At 42.9% G+C, this 18925-nt stretch overlaps 1 protein-coding gene across 6 annotated transcripts in view; it reads right to left on the bottom strand.

Annotated features, from left to right (window-relative positions):
- Positions 1–18925, bottom strand: part of RASSF4 (Ras association domain family member 4) — a 150834-nt gene that overhangs the window by 103588 nt on the left and 28321 nt on the right. The window contains exon 1 of one of the 6 annotated variants that reach the window (XM_029609606.1): positions 9120–9140. The exons of the other annotated variants lie outside the window; for them this stretch is intronic. The gene's annotated coding sequence lies outside the window, so the exon portion shown is untranslated. Of the gene's footprint in view, positions 1–9119; positions 9141–18925 lie in introns of those variants that run through there. 6 annotated transcript variants of the gene reach the window in all.

Consider the following 18925-nt stretch of genomic DNA (forward strand, 5'->3'; position numbering starts at 1 on the left):
GAGTAAAGTTAGATTCCTGGCATGAATACAAACCTTAGCATTACAAATATCTGCCTATCATGATGCAAGAATTAACAGAACTGACCTCTGATAGGTCTAGCATGGGGTTAGATAACTGCAATCAGCAGCATAGCACTTGGGGAAAAAACAGTTAAAGATAAAACACCAACTAAAGGTTATTTCTTCTAAAGATGTATTAGCAGCACTTTATAGTGCTATAACACACCAAACAAAGGACACATTTTGCAACAGAGGAAATCTACAAAACAGGCAGCACTCTAGCACAATATATACGTTATAAAACTGCAAACTAAATGTAGATAAGGACCTCAGAAAATGGTGCAGAATACCTTCATCTTAATATTGGTGTAATCATCATTTCTATGTTTATATCCATGAAGTGAAAAGAAAAATGCTGATTATAAGTTAACTATAATGTCTTTGTAGTCTAAAAAGCAACTGAATCCCCAAAGGTGTTGCAGTCTACACAGTAATATCCAGAAACATACCATACCCTCTGCAATGCTCAGCAGGGATGACAAGAATTGCAACTGAGCCACTCGACAGACCCTGAAGAGATATTCTCCCATGACAGCACTGCAATCAGCCACATACGGGAGGGGGGGGAGGGGGTCATATTATTCTGGCATGGAGAATCGTTCCAGAATTTTCTCAAGATACTTTAAAGGAAAGTATGGTGATTTTGGAGTGCAGACACTCAATTTAATCGGTAGGCCAAGCTTAAAAAAAAGGAACATAGAAAACTGCCCCTCAAGGAGAGGCAGGTGGGTTGTATGGTCCATTGCACTGCTGTCACCAGAGAACACTTGGTGTACCTGGAATAAAATCACTACCCTCTTTTCTGCCATGCCTTCAAGAAGCAGGAGATTTCTGACTTGAGAAGGTTTTGGTCTTGGTGCATGGAGGGCCTAAATGCCTTTTTGGGTGGACAATTTGAAGGGGGAAGCCAAAAGGCATACTCTAACCATTTTCGACAATCTGGAGTACCCAGCTGTCTGAAATCACAAGGTTTTGCGAAAAACCACAACCTTCTTCCTACATATAGATCTTAAGGAACATGGACGGAAAACTAGCTATTTTCTCTAGACCAAAAAGACAACCCCTGTTTTAACCTTTTCTGCTTACACTGGTGAGTGTTTGAGTTCTGGCATTTATTTATTTATTTTTAACTTTTATATACCGACATTCCTGTATAGCATACAAATCGCACCGGTTTACAATGAAATTAACATCGCATGGGAGCGTTAAAATGGAACGAGAGGGAATACAAATTACTGGGATACAGGGACTTCAAAATTGCCCACTGAGATTCTAACCTGGGAGACAAAACATAACTCAATAAATAATTAATAAATACTTAATAAACAAAATTGACAAAATTCTGAACCAGAGGAAAAAGTCACTTCAAGAAGAAAAAGGGAGGAGTAATACTTCTGGTTAACAGAGGATCTAAAGGAAGTGCAAATCTGAAAGCGATCTTAGACAGCAGTCAAGATCAGGAAACCAGCTCTGAACGTAGAAAACTCGTGGGAATTACTCTTATGAGGGAGAGCTCAATTAAATTTAGACGCTAGGTAGGAACAATGAAACCCGAATAGAGGGAAGCAAAAAGGCATGATAAAATGAGTAAATCAGGCAGACGTGAACATGAGCAGATGTCCTCATTCGGGAAATGCTAGTCTGAAAAGCCAGGTTTTGAGTTTTTTTTTGAATGAAAGAGGACATGGTTCTTGTCGGAGGTCCGGGGGGAGTGCGTTCCATTGTGGGGGACCAGCTGTGGATAAGGCTCATTTCCTTAGGGTTGATTTTGCTGGAGGGGTGTACAAAGTGCCTTGATACGCTCTTCTGATCGGTCTGGTGGAGGTATGAGGATGCAGTTGGATGGTAAGATCAAGAAGGGAAAGATTGTGCAAGGCTTTGTGAATTATAGTAAGGACTTTATAGAGAATTCTGAATGTGATAGGAAGCCAATGGAGGTTATGGAGGATGGGAGTGATGTGATCTCTTTTATTTGTGTTAGTTAGAATCCTGGCCGCAGAGTTCTGCAGCATCTGTAGGGGTTTGATGGTGTTGGCAGGAAGGCCAAGAAGAAGAGAGTTACAGTAGTCGATTTTTGAGAGGATTTATTTATTTATTTATTTTATTTATTGGTTTTTATATACCGCCGCTCATCAGAGATATCACGTCGGTGTATAGAGAACTACATAACATACACCGGAGCGTTATACATAAAACAAGATAATAATAGTTGAAAACGAGTACATGAAACAGCTGATGATAGTAACAAGGTATAACCTTAAGGCAAAACTTAAAGGTAACAATAATAACTTAAACTGACGGGGAAATCTGAGGGGGTTGGGCGGGAGGAGTGAAAGAGTAAGAATTGGAAATGCGAAGCTATAAATGGCATTGAGTCTTAGAAAAGGCACGAGAGTGAAGTAAAAGGCATCAATAAAGCCGAGTAGGGATTATATACAGGAAAAGCTATTATATACAGGAATATCTAGGATTACAAGGGTAGAACAAATGAGGGTGAGAGAGGCGACACATAAAAGATAATGATGGATTGGAGTACCATGCGGAAGTCATGAAAGTATAGGAGGGGTTTCAGCTTTTTTAGGACTTGCAGTTTAAAAAAGCATTCCTTAGTGGTGGTGTTTACAAATTTTTTAAGGTTTAGTTGGGGTAAGACCCTTAGATGTACCTCTTCTGAGTAAAAGCTACCTCTGAAATCCACTCTGGTAACTTTTATTATTATTATTATTATTATTATTTATTTTTCAGCACTCTGGTACCTTTCAGATGGCAAGTGGATGTGAAGAGGATCTGAAGAGTGGACTGTTGGTCCTTAATAAGATCCACTGTCTCCTCCACCCCAAATTTTCTCAACCAAACACAGCATTTCAACAAACCATTCCTGCACATCTTCACTAAAGCCTGTCTTCGGCAATCATCTGATTCTATGGGATGTCATTTGTATAAGGAGCCTCTATGGCCATCTTGAATACATCAGAGGCCGACCAGACTAGATGCATCTCACACTTTTTCACTTTGCCTCCAAGGAAGTGAAATTCCTCTGGTTTCTCTTGGGGAGAAGCAGAGGGAAAGTTTGCACTTCATCTCATGCAAAATAGTTTACCCTGAAGATCTGGCAATCACTTTTATGGGAGGAGAGCATAACATTCTGAAAATAACCCTTCCAGAGCCTTATTTAATTTGTATAATTAATTTGAATTTAACTACTTGCATTTCCAAACCTGAGTTCAAAATGCGATACAATTCAGGTACAGTAGGAATTTCCCTGCCCCAAAGAGCTTACAATCTAAAGTCTGTACCCAAGACTTGCCCAAGGTCACAAGGAGCATTGGTGAGAGAAGCAGGGTTTGAACCCTGGCTTTCTTGGTTTTCAGCCTGCTGTTCTAACCACTGGGCTACTACTATAGCCCTGTCTGTCTGGTTCATTGCCTGGCAGGCAGGTGCATGTGTTTTATGTTTCCTGGATCTTTTGAGAGCACATTCGAATATTATACTCTGCTGAGCTAGCTGGATTTTATCAAATCCAGGAGCTGTCTTGTTATACCTTCTTATTCAACAGGAAGCAGTAGGTGCAGAATTTCTACATGCTCTTCTGGCTGTCCTATACAAGGAGGTTGAATCGCACTACCTGCAAGTCCTTAGGCATATCCCGGATCCTGAACTTCTCCCCAGAACTTCAAGCTGAATTGTATGGCTTTTGCAATTCTCTTAATATGGTTGGGAAAGGAATATCTTCCAGATGTCATTCACACAGAGTACTTCTCTTCAGCACTACTTAGAGACCAGCAGAACTCAGATTTCAAATGCTAATTTCTCTATGAGTTGAGGACAAGCTGGTCAGGGGTGGAAAAATGCTTGAGGAATGGGCAAATATTTGCTAACCAAGAAAAAAATGATAGTAGTGATGAGCACCAAAAGGGAAAGAACCTTGGGATAATATCTGATTATCTTAAGATTGCAAAAGAATGTGCCAAGGCAGTGGCAAGAGCGAGAAGAATACTAGGGAGCTTAGGGAGAAGTATAAGCATAGGAAAATGTAGGTAATAATGCCTGTTTATAAGTCATTGCTAAGTCCTCATCTGCAATCTGGTATCCAGTTTAGAGACTGTAGCTCCATAAAGATTGGGGGCTTTGTGTGAGCATCACAGCACGTCTGTGTATGCATGCGCATTACGATGCTCATTCTTGATAGGGGTTGAGCTGGCCTGCCGCCGACGCAGGTGTCAGACAATGGAACGAGAGGTAGCTGGCTCTGCACTATTGCAGCAGTGGAAAGGCTGATAGGGTTTGCCAGGCCTCATGTGGAAAGGGGTGTGACTGGAGGGGGACCTAGACAAGAACAGAGTCCAGAGTGCATTACCTAGTCTATGTAGATAAGGATATAAATATATATATAGAGAGAGAGAAGCAATCCAGAGGTGGTCTACCAAAATGGTGCAGAAGTGAGGTGAGACAAAGCTCTAAATATGTGGGCCAGTCCTGCAACTCAGACACAACACTGAGTGGTACAGCTCAGCGGAACGGAGTTCAGATCCCGCCAGGGCTGAGAGGGCCTGGATATGCTGCAAAGGTGGTGCACTTGGACCCAGGGAGGGCATTTGTGCAGTTGTGGTGGCCCTTCATGGTGCACCTTAGAGGAGGCATCCATCCAGGTCTCTGGCTGGTAAAGGGTCCTTGAGCCAATCATGCATGCTGCAGAGGCTACCAAGAGTAAAAAAAAGGAGAAAAAAAAAACAAACTCCCCCCACCGCCCCCAAATATGTACATAAGAACATGCCATACTGGGTCAGACCAAGGGTCCATCAACCCAGCATCCTGTTTCCAACAGAGGCCAATCCAGGCTACAAGTACCTGGCAAGTACCCAAAAACTAAGTCTATTCCATGTTACCGTTGCTAATGGCAGTGGCTATTCTCTATGGGGCGGATTTTAAAAGGAGCACGAATAGCCTACTTTTGTTTGCGCTCCAGGCGCAAACAAAAGTAGGGGATTTACGCCTCCCGGAGGGAGGCGTAAATCCCCGCGCGCGAGCGGGCCTCCTGCGCGCCGGGCAGCGACCTGGGGGCAGGTACGGAGGGCGCGGCCACGCCTCCGGACCGCCCCGGGCCGTAGCCACGCCCCCGTACCCGCCCCCAAAATGCTGCCGACACGCCCCCGAAACGCCGCAACGACCGGGCCCGCCCCCCCGACACGCCCCCGACATGCCCCCCCTAGGAGAACCCCGGGACTTACGCGAGTCCCGGGGCTCTGCGCGCGCCGGTAGGCCTATGCAAAATAGGCTTCCCGGCGCGCAGGGCCCTGCTCGCCTAAATCCGCCCGGTTTTGGGCGGATTTAGGCGAGCAGGGCTCTTAAAATCCGCCCCTAAGGGCCTGATTTTAAAAAGCATTTACTCGAGTAAAACAGGGTTTTACTCGAGTAAATGCACTTTACTTGAGTAAGTGGGCTTTTGAAAATTGCTATAATATATCCCATTGAATTGTCCATAGGATTTACTTGTGTAAGTGCACTTTACTCCAGTAAATGGCTTTTGAAAATTGCTACAATAGTAGTTACATTTACATGTGTAACTCCTTTTGAAAATTACCCCCTAAGTGAACTTAATAGCAGGTAATGGACTTCTCCTCCAAGAACTTATCCAATCCTTTTTTAAACACAGCTACATTAACTGCACTAATCACATCCTCTGGCAACAAATTCCAGGGTTTAATTGTGCATTGAGTAAAACAGAACTTTCTCCGATTAGTTTTAAATGTGCCCCATGCTAACTTCATGGAGTGCCCCCTAGTCTTTCTATTATCTGAAAGAGTAAATAACCGATTCACATTTACCTATTCCAGACCTCTCATGATTTTAAACACCTCTATCATATCCCCCCTCAGCCGTCTCTTCTCCAAGCTGAAAAGTCCTAACCTCTTTAGTCTTTCCTCATAGGGGAGCTGTTCTGTTCCCCTTATCATTTTGGTTGGCCTTCTCTGTACCTTCTTAAAGGAAAGGAAAGGTAGGGGAACACAGAGACATTAAAATACCTCAAATGGATAAATAATTCACAAGAAGCAGTTTTCAGTGAAGAGGAAGTACTGAAACCCGAGGTTATGATGAGAATCTCAAAAGAGTTTGACTCAAGAGTAACATACGGAAATCTTTCTTAACGGAAAGGGTGATGGATGCATGGAACTGATTTCCAGTACAAGTATTGGGAGCACAATCCGTACGAGAACTGTAAGAGCAAGGAGAGGTGAAGGTAAATCTGAATTCTGAGGCAAGCAGGAAGGAAAACTGGGCAGAGTACTTGGGCTTTGTGGTCTTTATTTGTTGTCATACCCTAGCCTATGTGGATCTGATTTATTTTCTCACCTTTCCCACCTGAGCTTAACACAAGTTACAAATCAGGTACAGTAGGCCCCCCTACCCCAGAGGGCTTACACTGTACCTGGGACAATGGAGAGATTTGAACCCTGGCTTAACCTGGGTTTCAGTCTGCTGCTCTAACCACTAGACTACTCCTGTGCGCCTCAGGGCCTACATGAAAACAAGGCATAGGAGACATCTTTACTTTTCAGATCTCTGTGACTTTAGCTGGGCTTCTCTGTCTAAGAATGCTTGAAAAATGAACAAGCTAAGAGGCCTATGAACAAATTAATCCAATCACAAAGTTATTTTCCTTTCTTAAAATAAGCTTTTCTGATCGCACTCCCTTACCAGTTTTCATAAAACCAGTGAAATGTTCACACTTAAGCCGAGTTTTTGGGTCAGCCGCTCTTATTCTGAGCATTACCGTTTTGGGAGCGATCCCATAATTCTTAGGCTGGCTGCGAAGGGGAAGCCCAGTAGAGAGGGGGGAGCAGTTAGCAGCAGCATACACTTGGGCCAAGTCACGGTAGAAAACAGCAAGAGGTTCTTCTCCAAATGCATTCAGTAACCATGAAAGAAAACCTCTTGATTGCTGGGAAGCTGTTTCCTCCTTTGAGAGCAGATGCAGTTCCACTGCACACAGCAACACCGGTGTTTAAGAAAAAAACAAAACAAAACAAAAGCTCAACAGAAGACATGGGGATGTGCTAATCCCTGACTAGATTGCTTTACAGCACTTTGATGAACCCCACTCAGAACGGAAAATAAACAGGTTTATATGGCCAGTACAGCCATCACTCCTATAAGAGAACGTTTAAGGTAGCAAAGTGATGCAGAGCCGTTCTGGTCTGTAGAAAATATGAAGAATCCTGGCAAAAGGAAAATGCTTACAAACGTGCGTGCTGAGCCGGGTGTGATTGCTTACATAAAGTAGCTATGCTTCCCCTCTCCTACTCTGAACCTGTCAATGACAACAGCGCCATTATGTGGCGTAAAATGGCAAGTTTTTGTTCTTAGAGGTCGTCTAAGGCTAAAGAAAGGAAATCCCATGTCACATCTGCTGTATACTGTACTCTGCTAGATTATTACAAATTTAACAAGAAGTCATTAAGCTATACGGTAGAGAAATTCCCTGGTCAGAGCTCTTGTGAAATTTTTTTTTTTTAAGTTAAATGCATAGGCATGGGCCCTGATATCGGAAGCCATGAGTAAAAAATGTGCACTGAACTTCAGCACACATTTTCTTGATTCACATATGAAAAGGAAAAAAGGTTTACTCCCATTAATGCCGTAAGCTAATGGTAGCCTAATGTGACAGGAATTTAAAAAAATGCACACTATCCTGAAAATGTGAGCACAAAGATCTGCCTAGTGGGCATAAAATTATATTTATGCACATAAACCATATTTTCTGCACAGAAAATGCGTTATGCGTGCAAATTCCGTTTTATGTGGGTAAATCCCGAGTGCAGGATTCTGGCACCATGAACTACAGCCCCCATAAGACTTATTACTAGCTCCAGAAACTTTACTCCATCCTGTGTGATATTCCCAGCATTATGAAAGCAGGTTGTTTCTGTCAAACAAGTCTATTGTTACTTGCAAAAGGGGTGAACCTGACTGTGTATGTGTGCGGTTGAAAAATAAAATAAAAGCAAGCATAGAGTTAAGCCGATTCGCCTCTCAACACGAGGAGTGATAGCTAATGCCATTATTAACATGGGATATGCACGGAGGAACTCATTTATGCACACACTTTTATTCATGTTTCTGTGCACATTTTTTTGTTCACTGAACAATCGGGAGTAAAGCTGTACCCACAACAATGTGTGCAGCATGGAGCGCACCTTATTGCATCGGGACCATGGTTACGGAGAGAGCTACACACACACAGGCACACAGAGCTCTTGCTTAAGCATCTCCTGCTCATTAAAAATGGTAGCCTTCACATTTCCCAACAAACTTCAACAAATCCAAAGTCCATTTCATTTTCAAGTTCCAGCACAAAGTTTAACCTTCTTGTATTACATTTCTTTAGTTGGGACGGTTTTCCCCAAAGGCCCACCCAGTTAACTTTAGAAGTTAGCACTTTGAAAATGTTCTCCCACCAACCGGCTACATTTTATCCGGCCAAATTCATAGTGTACACAAGTTTAGTGGGTCAGAAAAGAGGTGGCTCTGGATGCGCTCCCAGAACAGGTTTTTATATAGCCGGTCAGCAGGGATTTTCTGCGCCAATTGAAATGTCGCCACAGACAAGGCTGCTCGCACAAGTAGCTGGCCTGAACCTAGCCAGACAAAATCGTGTCCAGCCAGCTTTGGCAAAATTTTCAGCCACACACCTAGCCAGCTGAGAAGTCAGCTAATGATCACCAGATAAAACGACCAGGTTAACTTTGGCCACTCAGAGGCTTGACCACTATGGGGGTCACTTCCACAACAGTCCCCAGCCCTGTGTTCTCCTGATGCAGCTCTCGCTTCCCCCCTCTCCACCTCAATCTCCTGATGCAGCTCTCGCTTCCCCTTCTCCACCTCAATCTTGTTAATGTTAGCAGCAAAACATTCTCCTCTGCCACAGTAACCTGGGAGAGTCCATTCTCACTCTCTTCATCAAAACTGCATTAATTGAATCCATTACTGATCCATTACTGATCTTTCTCTCCGACCTCATAACATTTCTCTATTATCTTAAAAGTTTTGCAGCTACTTACCTCCTCTGTTGAACCAGGCTATTCTTAGTCACATCTCTCCGCCTTCATTGAAATAAATCCTACGAAATGCACCTCGCAGCCCCAATACAATGGATACAAGTCAGCCACAAATGTAGAAGGCAGACGGTGCTCTTCCTTCCTTGTTTTGTGAGAACTCATGCAGCTGCATTCTATGCCAATTGTCTTTAGCAAACACAGCTTTAAGAAAACTCCCAAGCCCCACATTACAATACCACAGCTTGGAAAAACAAGCACATGGTGTGAATCCTGTGAGGGGACCTTGCTTAAAAAGGTAAAATTAGTAACAAGAGACCCTGGTCTGTTGACTCATTGCAGGATGGTAAGACAAATTAACTCCTTGGGGGGAGTGGCTCCAGGACAAAAAAACAAAACAAATATTTTAATTCCTTATCCACTGGGAAAGATTTTGAACAAGTACATAAGGAGTATCTGGGGCTGCAGAAGAGGCAGATAAGGGTACAATGGTAAAAAGCTGGAACGGTCTAGAACCAATGCCATTGAACCATCAGGCTGGTGTAGTGCGGGCAGTCTCCTGGCTACGGCAGTAGGCTACCCTCTAACCTCCCCACACTAACTGAGCCTCTCTGGTAGACTTAGCAGTGTGTTGGACTTCCTTGGCATGTACCAATCTCAAATTATGGAGGAAATATATTTTATGTATTTATTTAGGCACTTTATTTTAGTGCTATTCACTCTCAGGAGAATATTAAACTTGGCCTGCTTTTTCAAATCAAGGTTCAGAAAATCCACTCACCGCAGGCGAGTGGATGTTCGCAGCTCCTGAGACTGTTCTGGGAGCAGTAGATGGCAAAAGTGAGATCAGGAGGCCATAGCATCATCCTTTACCCCAAATGGGGGCCAGAGTACTGACAATACCATCTTTGGCCCTGATCAGGTGGCAGTAAGCAGGGCTCCGGGAGTGCAGCAAGGATGACAGCACTGACAGAGAGAGAGGGCTGAGGGGGAAAGGAGCACAGTGGACGAGAGGTCTGTACTAGAGTGGAGTGAAAGGGTGGGTGTGTACGCAAAGAAATGAACTGCCCATGTTGTCCTGCCACACCCCTCCACAAAAGCAATGATTTAGAGGGGTAGGGGAAGTGGATGGTGGGAGTACATTTCGTTCCTGGTGAGTAAGTCCTGGAGGAATTTCAGAATCCCTGATAACCATCAGTAATCGGTTTAAAAGACAGCTGAAATCACTCCAAGCAAATCCTGAGGCATTTGTTTTATGTTTTAAATGTAACTGGTTAACATTTGTGTCCACTGTAGAAGACAAATAATGGGAATGAACGAATGGTAGAATGGTGGAATTTATTGCTTTTCGTTTTGGACTCCAAGCGTCTGCTTATTTGTGGCTTGGTCTAGGGGTTGAGGGGCTGATAGCCTGTCTTCACTGTGTAAATTAAGGGTCTGAAGTAGGGTCCCACCCAACTTATTCCTCAGCACCCACCCCACATTCTGCTTTTCTCATATAGATTCTTCTCATGAGGCCTCACACCATACAGCCCTACTTAATTAAAGTTGCCCTTTCCAAAATTAATCTCACCTACATCTCATCTGGTTTAGTTCATTCCCATTATGGCCTTCCTTATTTAAACCTCTTATTTGTTTCTTTGTCTATGTGTTCTTTGTTTACTGTAAGCTACAAGGAACAGGGACTGTCTCTCTCTTATGTGTATGTCAGAACTGTGCACATCTAATATATACACTATACAAATGATTAATAATAATAATAATAATAATAATAATAATAATAATACAGAGTATAAGAAGGAGCTAAATGAATAGCAGTTTGCATAAAAACAGACCCTCACATGTAGGAAAATGTATTTGAATTTTGGTCAGAAGAGTCTCAGGATTTTAGAGAGGTATTAAAACAGGAGAAAGGTGTTTTATCAATATCAATCTGCAGTCTGTGAATGAGGAACAATCAAACAAGACATATAAGCCAGGAACAAGGAAGAAACTAGTTCCATTCTCATTTTGACTCTTAGTCACTAGGACTTTGTGTAGCCCCAAGGCTTCAGAGGGACTTTTGGAGATTCCTTTCAACCTGTCTGGCACCAATGAGGGACACTAAATAACGGGGATAAGTGCCATAAAACTATGGAATCAATTTAAGTGGTTTGTCCAGCTAAGTTCATGATTTAGCCACACAAATCACACTCCGACTGCCACCAAGTTATTCAACTAAATAGTTGGTCAGATTAAACTTATCAGGATAACTCGTAGGCATTCAGGGGCAGAATTAATGTTATGGTTAAGCGTTGTTTGGGTGGATTCTTGGGTACTGTGGCAGATGACCATGCCCATGGGAAGGGGCCCTGTGGGAAGCCACAGTACTGGGCTAAATGCAGACGCACAAACACGGAATCAGATTTTTTTATTGTACAGCTTGATGAATACCACCAGAGGTGACAGTAGTGAGGTAGTCTGGATCTAGCAGTCTCAGGACCCTCAGCAGAGGGGACCCTTCTCACCCCGTTGGTATAGGGGAATTCTGGTGTAGGTTTCCCAGCAAGGCAGTGCTGTGGATAAGATAGACTGAGAGTTAGATTACTCACTAGATGGTAGCTGTAGGTATGCGATTCCACCAGGCTGAAGTAGATGGTACTGGCACCGAGGCAGGGAGAGGAGGCCCTCAAGGAGCGAGTACCTGATCCCTGTAAGGCAACTGAAATAAAGCAGAGGGCCCCCGAGGAGAGGGTGCCCAGGTTAGTCAGTACCCCAAAGGGCAGAGAGAGAGCTTCCAGAGGCAGCAAGGAAGCGGCAGATTAGCATTGACCAGCTGAGACCAATCGTTGCTAACTCAACTAGCTAGCAAGTAAGGACAGGCAAAATACCCGGATGGCGTGACGTCACTTGAAGGGAATGCTCCCCGAGGTTCAAGCCAATGTTGGAATAAAGATGAGGGTAGCGCGCACCCTAGTAGACCCTTGGGAGGAGCATGGTGGGAGGCAGCACCATAGCTGTTCCGGGGACGCCAGAGAGAGCGGCTTGCAGACGCAGCGGTAGCCATTTTCCCAAGGCTAGTGGGAGGAGCCGTGAACAAGGTGAGGCAAACGGGGCGAAGCCGTCTAGGACCGACGGATGCAACAATTAAGTTAGCTGGATAAGTTGTATGGCTGACTCTGACATTCAGAGTTAACCAGACAAGCTCTCCAGATAATTCTGGTCCTGCCAGACAGCAATCCTAATTTTAGTCAGATTAGTTTATTCAATTAACTAGGACTTTGGATATATTCAGCAGGAGTGCCTAATTAGTAGTACTCTTAAATATCAAGACATGTTATCCTGCTAACTTTAGCCAGATAATGTCTCTGCTCCCCAAGTTGCTGAATATCAGGCTCTAGGAATTTAATAGTTTAATCCAATTCCTGGTTCCTCTCCTCTAAATTTACCCTTTCATGATTCCATTTCAAGTAATAAAGCAAATTTGCTTACTGTAAACATTTTTCATAGATAGCAAGATGAATTAGCCATGGCATGTGGGCTCTAGTTAGTAGAACTTTTAGCTCTACTGAGCATGTGAGGAAATTCTCACATGGGTATTGCCTTGTGAGCCTCATCAGTCAAGTATAGGGCTGAAATTAGCTAGGTAGTTGACTTTCCAGGGAGGCAGATGGGTATATTGCATGGCTAATTCATCCTGCTATCTACATAAAATACCATTTATGGTAAGCAATATTGCTTTTTCTGTTAATAAGCAGAGCTGAATTAGCCATGACATGTGGGGTGTCCCAAGCAGTGGAGAGTTTACTGAGTAAGCAAGCCAGACCCCACCATGGAGAGTAGACTACTGGATGAACAGGCTAGGCAAAACTATTTGTCCAAATATTTTTTTATTTTTTTATTTATTTAAGGTTTTTATATACCGGCAATCATGAGCACATATCTTGCTGGTTTACATGAAACGGGGGTGCATTAATAAACATCAAACTCAAAACTGTGGTGACCGAAGGAAATAGTTACAATTAACAAGGGTCGCAGAACTTGGAGAAGAAGGAAGAGAAAGGAAAGAATAAATGGTTAGGCAATATACAAATTAAGTTAAATACTATGTACAAATGGCATGGTTAATGGATTCTGTCCTTGGATTATGTCATTAGATTGTGTCTGGGAAAGCTTGCTTGAATAACCAAGACTTAAGTCTTTTCCTGAAAGTTGGGAGGCAGGGTTCCAGTCTGAGATCTGTAGGAATGGAATTCCAAAGAGAAGGGCCAGCTGTGGAGGTGGCACGATCTCTTAGGGTAATGTGTCTGGTCGTTTTCGCAGGGGGAACTTGGAGGGCGCCTCTGTATACATCTCTGGTAGGTCTTGTCGAATTGTATACTTGGAGGGGGATTTGTAGATCGAGGGAAATGCGTAGATGTATAGTTTTGAAGATGATACATAAGGCTTTATACATGATACGGAAGTATACGGGCAGCCAGTGTAGCTCTTTCAGGATGGGAGATATGTGGTCTCTCTTTCTTGCTCCTGTCACTATTTGTAAGGTTAGCCAGACAGCAATGGGATGTAAGGGTGTGCACGGACCAGATGTCTTCGAGAGATACCGCTTGCAAATGAGTGATGGAAGAGGTCATAGCTCTAACTTGATGAGCTTTGACAGCGTCTGTAATTTGTAGGCCTGCGGCTGTATAGTAATGTTGGATGCAGTTAAGATAATGTGTGTTTGGTGACTGCTATGCCCAGTCCATTAAGATCATAAGATATGCAAAGTTGCAAAGCCCGGTGTTACAGCCAAGGCCTTTTCTTGTAGTAAGCCAAGGTTCTTTTGCAATCTAAAGCATGAAAGGCTTTCTCTCCTTCATGTGCATATGGCCTTGGGAAGAAGTCTGAATAATATGGAAAGTGGATACAACTTTTAGTAGAAACTGTGGGTGGGTGCAGACTACTACCTTACTGTGGAAGAATTGCATATATGGCGGATATTGAACTAATGCCTGAAGTTTGCTGACTCTTTTGGCTGATGTTACCGCAACAAGAACACTACTTTAAGAAAATCATTTGAAACAGAACAACATTCAGGTCCCAATGCACCGGAGGTTTAACTTGCCATAAGCCTTTCATAAATCTTGATACCAACAGATGACTTGAGGTGGTGCCAGTCAACTTGAATATGCTAAGTCACTATGGCACTGAGATGTACTTTTATCAAGGAGGTGGCAAGATGTGATTCAGAAAGAGAGAGCAACTAGGTTAGCAAATGTTTAGGTTCACATGAAAATGGGTCTAAGGCATTATGTTGACACCATATGGAGAACCTTTATCATGTAAAGCCATAGATTCTTCTAGTTGATGGCTTCTTAGCAGATACTATTATGTCCTTAATCGCTCTGGATAAAGAAAAATCTGCAATTACTGAGCATTCAACATCCAAGCTGAGGGGTAGAGGGATGGAAAATTTGGATGGAACACACTTCCTTCTCTTGAGTTAATGAGGTTGGGTCTATATCCAGATGAACAGGAGGACTGATGGAAAGCTGTACAAGATATGTATATCAAATCTGCCTGTACCATGCTGAAAATAAGAATTTGCCATATTGGCTCAGACCGAAGGTCCATCAAGCCCAGCAACCTGTTTCCAACCGTGGCCAATCCAAATTACAATCACCTGGCAAGTACCCAAACATTAAATAAATCCTATGCTACTAATCCAGTAATAGCAGTAGTTATTCCCTAAATCAACTTGTTTAATAGCAGTTAATGGACTTCTCCTCCAGGAATTTATACAAATCTTTTTTAAACCCAGCTACACAAGCTGCCCTAACCACATCCTCTGGCAATGAATTCCAGAGCTTAATTGTGCATTGAGTGAAAAAGACCTTTGTTTTAAATGTGCTACTTACTAACTTCATAGAGTGCCCTCTAGTCCTTTTATTATCTGAAAGAGTAAATAACTGATTCACATTTACCCATTCTAATCCTCTCAGGATTTTATAGACCTCTATCCTATCCCCCCTCAGCTGAACAGACCTAACCTCTTTGACCTTTCCTCATAGGGGAGCTGTTCAATCCTCTTTATCATTTTGGTCGCCCTTCTCTGTACCTTCTCTCGTGCAACTATATCTTTTTTGAGATGTGGCAACCAGAATTGCACATAGTAGTCAAAGAGCAGACTCACCATCGAGCGATAAAAAGGCATTATAATATTCTCCATTTTATTCACCATTCCCTTCCTAATAATTCCTAATATTCTGTTTGCTTTTTTAACCGCCGCAGCACACTGAGCCGATAATTTCAATGTATAGTCCACTATGATGCCTAGATCTTTTTTCTGAGTGGTAATTCCTAATGTAGAGCCTAACATCGTGTAGATATAACATGGGTTATTTCTCTCTATATGTATCACCTTGCACTTGTCCACATTAAATTTCATCTGCATTTGGATGCTCAATCTTCTAGTATTGCAAGGTCCTCCTGCAATTTATCACAATCCACATGTGATTTAACTGAAGCTATGAAGATTAGTTGAGCCTGATCTCTTTGCACTTTTGCACTGTTCTGGCTATCAACGGAATCGGTGCAAAGCATACATAAGATCTATATTCCAACTGAGCAGGAAAGCTTCCTGAGTTAACCTGAGTTTGCGGGGTAGAATGGAGCAAAATTTCTCCATCTTTCTGTTCTGATATGAATAGGTCGAGAGTTGGACGCCAAGAGTCGAATAGTGTATCAGTTATTGATTGTTGCAGAAACGAAAAATTCTGTTCAGATGTTGGGAGCATGTTGAATAGGGATGTGAATCGGTGCCGGACTCGTTTCCGGTATCGATTTCAGCTAAAAACCGCAGGAAATCTTCGTTCCCCGCGATTCTTATCTGTTTTAATCGGCTGTGTCGTGCCAAAAAAAACCAACACACCCCCGACCCTTTAAATTCACAAAGGCACTCTGAATTTTCCCCCCACTAAAGCCACACGCCTCGCTACGACCAAAGACAGAGCTTTTTCGATAGCAGGCCCATCTATTTGGAATAGCATCCCATCAAATCTCAGACTGGAGCCTTGCCTTTTAACTTTCAGAAAAAGACTTAAAACCTGGCTATTTCACCAAGCCTTTCCTGATCCTCCAGACAATTACTAGTTGCCCTTCACTCCTACCCGGTCTGGCAATCATTTGCACGAAATGGACTCTGAGACTTTCAGGTCAAAGCACCGTTTAAGCTGTTAACTCGTACGTTCTATGGTAACACTACTTATTTATTACCGGCCTTTCTTCCTTCCAGCTTGTTGTAAGCTTCCAAGTTCTCTCTCCCTGTTGATTGTAACTTTGACTTATTCCTACCATTGTTATCTGTCATTTCACTTGAATTGCTACTCCAGTTATTCCCTTGTTATATTGTAAACCGATCCGATATGGTTATTTACTATGAAGGTCGGTATAAAAAACTGTTAAATAAATAAATAAATAAATAAATAAATAAATAAATAAATTTAATTCTTTTGCATCCCCCACCCTCCCGACCTCCTCGCCCGAATTTTTTTAAGTACCTGGTAGTCCAGCAGGGGTCCCGGGAGCGATCTCCTGCTCTCGAGCCGTCGGCTGCCACTAATCAAAATGGCACCTATGGCCCTTTGCCCTTAGCATGTGACAGGGTATCCGTGCCATTGGCCGGCCCCTGTCACATGGTAGGAGCAATAGATGGTGCGGGCAATGGAAATCGCTCCCGGGACCCCCGCTGGACCACCAGGTACTTTAAAAATTTGGGGGGGTTGCAAAAGAATTAAATTTAAAGGGTTGGGGTGGGTTTGGGGTTTATTTTTAAGTGCCCTTTCTTCCCGCCCCCCCCCGAAAACGATAAGAGAACCCCTCAAAAAATTTCGTGGGGTTTTACTATCGGGTTCGGGGCCCCCGAATTCTGACGAGTTTGAAAATATCTTCCGATATTTTCAATTGTCAGAAAAATGATTCACATCCCTAATGTTGGATATTCCTGGAAGATGGGTGGCTTGCAGGACAACTTGAAATTTGTATGCCCATTCTCATATCCCTATCGCTTCTTGGCAGAGTCCTTGACCTTGTGCCTCCATTTGTTCACATAAAGCATGGCCACTTGGTTGTCAGTTTGAATTAGAATGCTCTTCCCTTGGAGAAGATGCATGAAAGCTGATAAAGTGTATCTGATTGCTCTCTGTTTTAACAGATTTATCTGGAAATGACTGACTTTCTCCAAGATACCAAGTTCCTTGGATTCAAAAAGATTCAGTTTAGGCATCCCACTCTTTTGTAGAAGCATCAGTTGCTAAGGTAATTTGATGAGGGAGTCCACGGAGTGCTTCCTGAAGAACGTGAGGGTTTATCCTCCAGCATAATTCATGTTCTTTGAAGCTTGTACTTGGTTGTCAAGGGTTGAGTTTGCTGATCCAAATGACAACATAGATACCACGGTAAGTGCCAGATATGGAGGCAGGTTAGTGGAACTACATGAAAGGATGTTGCCATATGACCTAAAACAACCAGGATTACTCTGGCTGTTGAGCACTGTAAATTCCGCTTAGAACATTGTGGAAGTAGTGGAATAGAAGTTCGAATAAATAAATAAAAATAAAATCATTAGCCTGTGAATGAGTAATTTCCGAGTGTTTTCCTGCTCTGATGGAAGAAAAGCTCTCTCCTGCAGTTAATCAATTTATTCCCTGAAAATTTTACTTGCCAAGTTGGCAATCAATTTGGCTTCTCAAGCTTAACCTCTTAATGGTGGGACTCCACTGCAAGGGAATGAGATGAAGAAGAACCTCCTAGTGGGGGATCCGATGGTGTATTTACTTGAAGTGGGGATAATGGGACTCTCTCCTATGGGAGTATGCTATCAAGACTGGAGAAAAGAGGGTAGAGAGTACCTTATTTCTCTTTAGCCAAAGTGGTAACGAAATTCTTCACTAGCTCCATTACTTAGTTGAGTGGCCAATGTGTTCTCTGACCATGTGTGGGTGTTGGAACATCTTTGGAAACTAGAACAGGCTCTTGCCCTTGAATGGGAGGTCTGTTTGAGGTAAGATGTACCAGAGAATATATTGGATCTGCTTGTTTTGACACTGGCAGCACCATGGAGTGGCAATGTTTCTTCTTCAATGTGAGACATTGAACCCTACTCAACCCTGAGGTTTTGGCCTGTTTTACCAAAGGGGGAGCTCCTGCTCAACTCTTTTCCTGTAGAAGCAAACAATGCTGCACTGATTGATTTATATTCTGATTTTCAGGCATTTCAAAGCAAATTACTTTCAGGTACTGTAAGTATGTCCCTGTTCCTAGAGGGCTCACAATCTGTTTGCCCCTGAGGCAATGGCGTGTGAGGTGACTTGCCCAAAGTCACAAGGAGTGGAAGTGGGATTTGAACCCACTAGGCAGCCTGCTGCTCTAACCACTAGGCTACTCCACACTGGGAGGAGGACCAACTGAGACGTCTAAGAGAAGCATTTCCTCCATTTTATATGCCCTGGCAGATTGACTGTGCAAGGACATCAATCCACAATTATAGCAGTTTGCCTGGTCATAGTCCAATCCCAGGCAATGGTAGAATAGTTAATGGCCATCTATAATGGAGTTTACTTTGCTGCAAATGCAGTTCTAAAATCCACTTAACTGTTGGCTACTTTTTGCCAGACATTGAGGCAACTTTTTTTTTTTTTTTTAGGGGCATTGAAAAGGGCTGTTGGAGGTGCTCTCGATCTTGCAAAGCAACTGAGAAGAGAAATAAAGAAAATTTTTGAATTCAAAACAAAGTTGGATGAGAATAAATATGGAGAGAATGAGTTCACATCTGTGCTGTGCTTGGATAAAAA

The sequence above is a fragment of the Rhinatrema bivittatum genome, chromosome 7 (genome assembly GCF_901001135.1).
Source record: "Rhinatrema bivittatum chromosome 7, aRhiBiv1.1, whole genome shotgun sequence".
In the NCBI taxonomy this organism is placed as follows: Eukaryota; Metazoa; Chordata; class Amphibia; order Gymnophiona; family Rhinatrematidae; genus Rhinatrema; species Rhinatrema bivittatum.